Raw genomic sequence first — 8,656 nt, forward strand, 5'->3', positions numbered from 1 at the left:
AGTGGTACCTGCAGTCCAGCACCTGGGGATGCTCCCAGGGATGCAGGAGAAGGCAGGTGGAGCATGGATGTGAGTGGTACCCACAGTCCAGCACCTGGGGATGCTCCCAGGGATGCAGGAGAAGGCAGGTGGATGTGAGTGGTACCCACAGTCCAGCACCTGGGGATGCTCCCAGGGATGCAGGAGAAGGCAGGTGGATGTGAGTGGTACCCACAGTCCAGCACCTGGGGATGCTCCCAGGGATGCAGGAGAAGGCAGGTGGATGTGAGTGGTACCCACAGTCCAGCACCTGGGGATGCTCCCAGGGATGCAGGAGAAGGCAGGTGGATGTGAGTGGTACCCGCAGTCCAGCACCTGGGGATGCTCCCAGGGATGCAGGAGAAGGCAGGTGGAGTGTGGTTGTCAGTGGTACCCACAGTCCAGCACCTGGGGATGGAGCAGGTCTGGTTCCTTCCTGCAGTCCCTGAGTGCTTTGAAGCCATCTAAGAGCTAAAATAAAGCCCCAAGGGTTTTGGGAGCTTCCCTCCTGGATGGAGTCTTGCTCAAAGCAGGGTCATGGCCCTGGGGGTCTGGGATGAGGAGGGAACCAAGAGGTTCTTCTCTCATGCATGGGTGGAGAGGGAAGACAGAGATGATTTACTGGCCAGGATGGGAGATAAATGAAGGAGCAGATGGTGGAGTTAATGAGTGGAAAGGGTAGATGGATGGACAAAGAGACAATGGAGACAATGTGAAAATGGATGGTTGCATTTCTACCCAGATGAGGACGAATGTTCTGATGTGTCCTCACGGCCTGGCTCCTGCCTAGGACCTCTGATGGTGCCCACAGAGGACAGTCCTTGGTCACTGTCCCTCTCACCACCCCATGGTCCATATCACCCTTCAGGAGCACCTTTGCTGTCACCAAAAATGATTCCACTCACTCTGAAATATCCCCAGGCTCCTGCTCCACCAAAACAAGCACCAGAGTGCTCAGAACACGTTGGTCTCCATGGAACAGCTCCCAGCTTTGAGGAGAAGCCCCATGGGAGTGATGGCTGCAGGGAGGGGACACTGTCCCACTGCAGCCCCGGCTGCCTGGGCTGTTTTCCCTTCCTCGCTGCAGCTGCTCAAGCTTGAAAAAACAGGAGAGGAAAAATAAATCAATGAGACACCAAGATAAATATGCTTTCCGTGTTGCAGCCGATTCCTCTGGACGTGCCGTGGTGGCTGCATAATTCATAAACTCACCCCTAATATGCAAATGGGGCAGCTCCTGCCAGGCTGGCCCACAGGGACCCGAATTTTCCCCCACTGGCAGACAAGCCCCTGTTGTGTGTGGTTTTGGGGTGCAGAGTTGTGTGTTCGTGTTCAGCACCGGTGTGATCCCTCCCTTCCTGCAGCTCGCATCATTCTGGGCTGTGGGGTGAGAAAATATTCCCTCCCTCTGTTTGTGTTCAGCCTGTCCCTGCTGAGAGCCCCAGTGCCACCCCATGGGGTTCCTTGGGGCTTTGGGGCTTTCAGAGATGCTTCACTCCCTGGCACCGTGCAGGGATAACATCCAGCACAGGGTTCATTCCCCCACAGGCTGCCCTGGTGCAGAAATCCTCATTTTGGGGTCTGGAGCACTCCCACACCCCACCACAGAGTGATCCTGGGCCAGCCCCAGGTCTGGGAAGGGCTGGAGAGCGAGGCACAGCTCAGCTGCAAGTGCCCAGGAGAATTCTCGGGGGAATCAATCCCTGCCCAGCCCTGGCCAAGCACAGACCCCTCCAGCTCTGCGTCCACCCATTTCCAAACTTTCAAGGCAGCATTTCATCTCTCCTCACAAAAACCATATTTCTGAGAATGAACCCCAGCCAGAACCCAAGAAACTTCTCCAAAGTGAAGGATAAAACCCAACTCACCCATGGCTGGGCATCTCCTGGCAGGGGCAGAGCTGCACAGCCCCTCTCACTGCAGGGTTACTGTTGTTTTGCTGAAGAAATCCTTTTTTTCCATATTTTCACACCGCCCCCCTCACTCTGGATTGTCACAGACATCTTTTATAAAAAATCCTTTCCTTAGGATTTTTCCTCCTGAGAAGGTGAGAGGCCTCAGGAACAAAATGCAAACAATGGTTATCTGCTGCTGTGGAATGCAACAGGTGCATCTGGGATTGGGCTCATGTGGTTGTTTCTAATTAATGGCCAATCACAGCCCAGCTGGCTCGGACAGAGAGTCCGAGCCACAAACCTTTGTTATCATTCCTTCTTTTTCTATTCTTAGCCAGCCTTCTGAGGAAATCCTTTCTTCTATTCTTTTAGTATAGTTTTAATGTAATATATATCATAAAATAATAAATCAAGCCTTCTGAAACATGGAGTCAGATCCTCGTCTCTTCCCTCATCCTCAGACCCCTGTGAGCACGGTCACTCTGGGTCACTGTGGGGATGATCCAGCCAAAGATTTCCCCAGGTGCTGCATGTCCATGGAGCCAAAAGGATTTGTGCCACCACATCAGGGATGAGACATTCCCTCTGTCCCATGGAACCCATCTCCTGCCCACAGCCCCCCCTGGATGGGTTTGATCTGAGGATCCAGGTCTTTAAAAAGGAAAATTTCACAGGCATTTCCTTCCCGTCCTTCAGACAAACACAACAGTGAAGGAAAGCACCTGGCTAAGACCTTGATGCAGCAGAAGGGCAAGAAAACCTACGTGCTTTTATGAGGGATTAGGGCCAACTTAGTTGTGTATTAAGCTACTAAAGGCTTATAAAAGCCCTGAAGAATAGGCTGCACTCCTTGGAAAAACCTCCCAGGGCTCCACTAAAAATGTCAATTTAAAGTTAGAGTGCAGCCTGCTTCAGTGCAGAGCCGTGCTCTGCAAACAGCAAGCCTGGAGAGGGGAGTTTGAGGGGGAAAAATGGGATTTGGGTCCCCTGCATGGATAGCACAGGGCTGAGGGGCAGCTGGGAATAAACACTGTTTGTCAGTATGGGTGAGAATGATGGGTGTTACAAAACTCAGCACCGAGTTGTCAGCTAGAAAAGCAGTTTATTGGTGATTTTAGCACTGCAGCATCCTCAGGGATTCCTTTCAGGCAGCACATGCAAGACCAGGGTGTGACCTAGAGATGGGCAGGGTCCTGGCAGGGAGTGCTGGGGATGGAGCCCACCTTGCTCAGCTCCCAGCTGAGCTTCTCCCTTTGCAGGGGCTGCCCACAGCCTTCTGCTGCTCTCCCCAGCTCTGTGCTCCTTCCTCCTCCATCCCTCCAGCTCAGCTCACCAGGAGTGGCTGCTTTTCCCAGATAAATGGCTTAATTAGCTTCCTATTGACTCAAGGAGCACATTCCTCTGGCAGGGCTGCGAAAGGAGAGGCAGGGGAGCACATCCTGCATCCCAGCAGCACCACAGGCTGCCAGGATGGAAAGCTCTTTGCCCCATGGAATCACAGCTGAGAAAGGCAGATCCAGCCCCAGGAGGGGTTTCTGGTCCCTGCATGAGCATCCCTGGAGCAAATTCCATCCTGTATTCCCTGGGAGAAGAGGAAAACACAAAGGGTGAGACTGTGGCAGGAGGAGAAATCCAATAAATATATTTATTTATTTATTTATTTATTTATTTATTTATTTATTTTTGGGGAGGTGGGGTAATAAAATTCTATGAAATTAAAATTAAATTAAAAAATAAAATACAATGCAATAAAGTAGAAATTTTAAAAAGTAAAATTAAAAATAAAATAAAAATTAAAGTAAAATAAAATTCAAATTAAATTAAATATTATAATAGTAGTAGTAATAATGATAATAATGATGATAATAATGATGATGATGATGATAATAATAATAATATTAGTAATAATGATAATAAAAATAATAATAATAATGGTGCAGCTGCTGGACAGTAAGTCTGGAAATCCAAGCACGAACACCAAATATGTCTGCAAGACACAGGGAAAAATTTTAATTTTGGAAACTGGCAAAAGATTTGAGATAGCTGGAGAACAATCAGCGCTTCCCTCCGTGCCTGGAGGGACTGACAAACTTTGCATAAACAATTTTCTTTCCCTCTGATGTGGAAAAGCTGCCATGGAGCAGTGGGAGAGGCTGATGCTGGTCCCCACTGACTTGAGGAAAGCCAAGCCCAGAAGGATTCCTTGGAAAATGACATTAATGGCCTGGAGCAGCAGGATGGGGGGAATGCAATGGGAGAAGGGGAAGCAGCAGCTCTGATTTCTGACCCAGGGATCCTGTGCTACTTCCTAATCATGAACTCTCAACCCTGACCCCGTAGGAAAAGATATTTCCCTGCTAAATTAATTGCCATCCACTGAAAACAGGGTGTGGGGGTTAGAAATAATCCCTTTTCCAGGCAAACCCCCCAGACTGCACCATCCCAAGACAAGCACCAGCACTAGAATATTAATGTGGTGGAGGATGCTGTCCACCTCAGCCAGGCACCCAGCTCCAGCACAGCACAGAGATACCAGGAGCTCAATTTGTGTTTGCCTGAGCCAAGGAGAAAATCTAATTAAACATGGCGTGGGGGCTTGGAGGAGCTGGGGATGGGGCAGGAATATAAAGCATGGCTGCTGCCTGCAGATCAGAGGGCAATATTAATAAACCCACGGAGGGGGACGGTGGGATCAGCTGGTAATATTGATAAATGGAAAGCAAAGACAAAGCAGCCTGGGAATATTGGATGGTGAAGCTGATAAAAAGACAAGCAGGGATGCAGGCAGCCCTGTTGTCCTGCTGGAATGAGCAGTGCAGCTTCCCAGTGGGATGGCACTGAGCATCCCAACAGCCCCCAGCTGGGCATGGGGGAATTCTGGCCCCATGGGCCTCTACATCCATTGCTGTGCCCCAAAATGTGCAGCCCCAGAGCAGCACAGCCCCCTGCACACCCCAGAGGCAGGTCAGGGTGGGAAGAAGCTGTGGAGACACAGGCACAGGGTCTGGGATTCAGCCTGGGAGCTGGGGAAGCTCGGGGATGGGGAGCAGGGACACAGCAGTGGGAGAGCACAGCAGGGTGGGCTGGGGGCACAGAGCCCTGGAGGAGCTCCCAGCTTGCTCCACCAGCTTCAGGGATTGCTGTGGCTGGGTTGAAGGCAGGGCAGAGGGCATGGCACAGCTCCCTGCAGCTCCCTCTTACCTGCAGCTTTCATTTGGAGCATGAGGTGAGAGTTTCTCTCAGAGTGACCTTGAGTGTCCCCAAAGCCCCTGGTGTGAGACTGAGGCACCCAGCACTCCCCACCCCTGCCAGCAGCACATCCAGCCAGGGCATCAAAAAGAGCCACTGAGTGCGTTTTAAATAAAAGATCTCATCTTTCAGAGCTATTGGAGTGATGATTTAAACATGAAGTCAAAGGCAGTAATGGTGTTGTCAGAGCCGTGGTGGTAAATCCAATCAATAATTCACTGATAGCAGACACTCCAGCCAGACCTACCTGTGGAGGGCACAGAGCCTCCCCCTGGGGCACCCCCTGCATCCCTGCCAGCTCCTGCCAGTGCCACCCATCCTGGCAGCAGAGGTTTGGCCCTCAGTGGGGCTGGGAGAGAGCCAGGAGCCAGATGTGGGGCTCCAGAGGAGGGGAATGCTGCCTGGCTCCAGGAGGGGAAATAAATTTGCTACCTGGGGACAGGTGTTCAAAATGCTGGGAGCACCTCAGCTCAGTGATTGCAGATCAAGGCTTTTTGTCAGCCCCTGAACCATTGGAGAGAGTCCAAACTGCCCTCAGGAAATGTCAGCTGTCCTTGTGAGGCTTAAAAGCACAGCCAGGGGATTGTGCCCCAGGCCAGCAGCACAGCTGGGCTGCCCACCTGCACTGGGGGGACTGGGGATACTGGAGGGGCGTCACAGCTGCCATGCACACCAGTGCCATCCTCCCCCAGCCCAGGGATCATCCCCTGTGACCCACACAGCCTGGGTGAGCTCCAGCAGCATCATTCTGATGCCTTAGGATTTCAGCTTTTCTATTTTTCCATCTATTTGTGACCCTGCAGTTCTTTAGTGTAGAACTCTGAACTCCACACACAGTGGGAGCTGCTGCTTCCCCATTTGGGGCAGACACAACAATTCCTCTCCAGGATTTCAGCTTTTCTATTTTCCATCTATTTGAAAGAGATGATATTATATTTAATACTAATGCTAATGCTAATACTACTACCAATAATAATAGTTATATTTAATAATAGTATGTTATTATATTTTCCATCTATTTGTAACCTGCAGTTCTTTAGTGTAGAACTCTGAACTCCACACACACTGGGAGCTGCTGCTTCCCCATTTGGGGCAGACACAACAATTCCTCTCCAGACCTGGCAATCAAGGACACCTCACTGCCTCAGGCCCAGAGATGGGAACAAAAGGGACTTGGGGGCAGCAAACTTGGGGTCAATGACTTCATCAGCTGAAGCTGGAATTGGCAGATTCACCCCCAAAATGCAAATGGACCAAACTTATAAAGTGTGAAAACCTGTGACCCATTGTCCATTTTTGGGTGGGTTTTGTCTGCCCTAAATGTACCTGAATAAACATAATGTACTTCAATAAACATAACTACTTTTTATTCTCTTCATTTTGTCTGGCCTCTGTTTTTAGGCAGCCCAAAAGGCATCAATTCAACTGCACAGTCCTCAGTCACAGCCCGCCCACCCTGAGTTTTCCCCCTCACTCTCTCTGAAGCAGCGTGGGTCAGTTCTCCTGTGCATCCAGCCGGGAGGATTCCTCCTCCTTCCCGCAGGGTTTCACCAAGCCTGGAACAGAGATGGAGGGCAGCCCCTGAGCAGCTCCCCAGCATCTTCCCACCAGTGCTGGGACCACAGCAGGACAGTCCCTGATCTCTGCACCAACAGAGCAGAGGGGTGCAGGGGCCAGGGCTGCCTCAGCCCCCGGTTTTGGGGAGCAGGGATGTGGGAACAGCCTTTCCCTGCATCCCTGCTCCTCCCTGGAGTGGGATTTAACTGGGAAGCTCCAGAGCTGACGCCCCAAAGATGCTGCATCCCTACCACTAGAGGGGTTCAGCTGGGACCGGGGTTTAAGCCTGGAACCGACCCCAAGGATGCTGCAGGGGCTGAGCCCTGTCCCCAGCGTGCTGAAAGCAGAACATGTTCCAGCCCCTAAAATCCTTGCAGGGAGGCTGGGGGGGGGGGCTTCGTGCAGACCCCAGCGCTGGGGGATAGCTCAGACAGACAGACAGACAGACAGACAGCAGCATCCCCTCCATGCTGGCCCTGCGGGGGACACACGGAGCACAGCGATGCTGGAGGTGATCGAGGCAGCCTCCTCTTCCTCGGAGCGCATCGCCAGCGCCGGGAGCTGCCTAGCCGGCACTGCCACCTCGTGGCACGGCCACCAGCGAGCCTGGGGACAGCGGGCACGGCCACCAGCGAGCCTGGGGACAGTGAGGCACGGCCACCAGCGAGAATGGGGACAGTGAGGCACGGCCACCAGCGAGCCTGGGGACAGCGGGGCAGGGCCACCAGCGAGAATGGGGACAGTGAGGCACGGCCACCAGCGAGCCTGGGGACAGCGGGGCAGGGCCACCAGCGAGAATGGGGACAGTGAGGCACGGCCACCAGCGAGAATGGGGACAGTGAGGCACGGTCACCAGCGAGCCTGGGGACAGTGAGGCACGGCCACCAGCGAGAATGGGGACAGTGAGGCACGGCCACCAGCGAGAATGGGGACAGCGGGGCACGGTCACCAGCGAGAATGGGGACAGCGGGGCACGGCCACCAGTGACCCTGGGGACAGTGAGGCACGGCCACCAGCGAGAATGGGGACAGTGAGGCACGGCCACCAGCGAGAATGGGGACAGCGGGGCAGGGCCACCAGCGAGAATGGGGACAGTGAGGCACGGCCACCAGCGAGAATGGGGACAGCGGGCACGGCCACCAGCGAGAATGGGGACAGTGGGGCACGGCCACCAGCAAGGCTAGGGACAGCGGGGCACTGCCACCAGTGACCCTGGGGACAGTGTGGCACGGCCACCAGCGAGTCTGGGGACACTGTGGCATCGCACAGTCCCGGACACACTCCATGGCTGCACACAGACTTCATTATCCTGGGGCTCCTGCGGGATGAATCAGCGCAAAAAGATGGAGAAAAACTCCAGAGGGAGCAGGCAAAGGGGAGGGGATGAGAAAGGGAACTGTGGGAGGGGACAGTAAGGGACAGGGCTCACTGTCCATCATCAACCTGCCAGATGGGGTTGGAGCTCACCCAAAATCAAGACCTGAGCATCAGTGTCCATCCCAGTATCCAGCTCAGCCTGGAGCACCAGCTGGGACATGCTGCAAATCCCAGGGGGACAAGACAACTTGGGATGCTGAGGGCAAAGAACAGCCCAGCATCCCCCACAAACACCTCTGGGACAGCCCACCCCCTCCCCACAGCCCCACTGAGCAAATCAATGGCAGCAACCGAGCCTTTTTATAGATATTTTTTTTTTTAGCAAATGTTTATTTATATCAAAATACAAAACATTTCTGAAGCAGGGTAATGTTACATGAGGAGCAAGTTAATCGATTCCAAAACCCATCATTCTCCTACAGCATGGCTAGTTGTACGTAACATTGCAACACTGCCAGAATTTCTTATAGTGGGTACATTAAAATAAGAAAAAAATCAACTCAAGAAGTCAATCTATGAACATGCAATGTTACCGGCGATAAATTAAATACTCAGCAGGC

Source organism: Molothrus ater, chromosome 22 (assembly GCF_012460135.2).
Source record: "Molothrus ater isolate BHLD 08-10-18 breed brown headed cowbird chromosome 22, BPBGC_Mater_1.1, whole genome shotgun sequence".
Taxonomy (NCBI): domain Eukaryota; kingdom Metazoa; phylum Chordata; class Aves; order Passeriformes; family Icteridae; genus Molothrus; species Molothrus ater.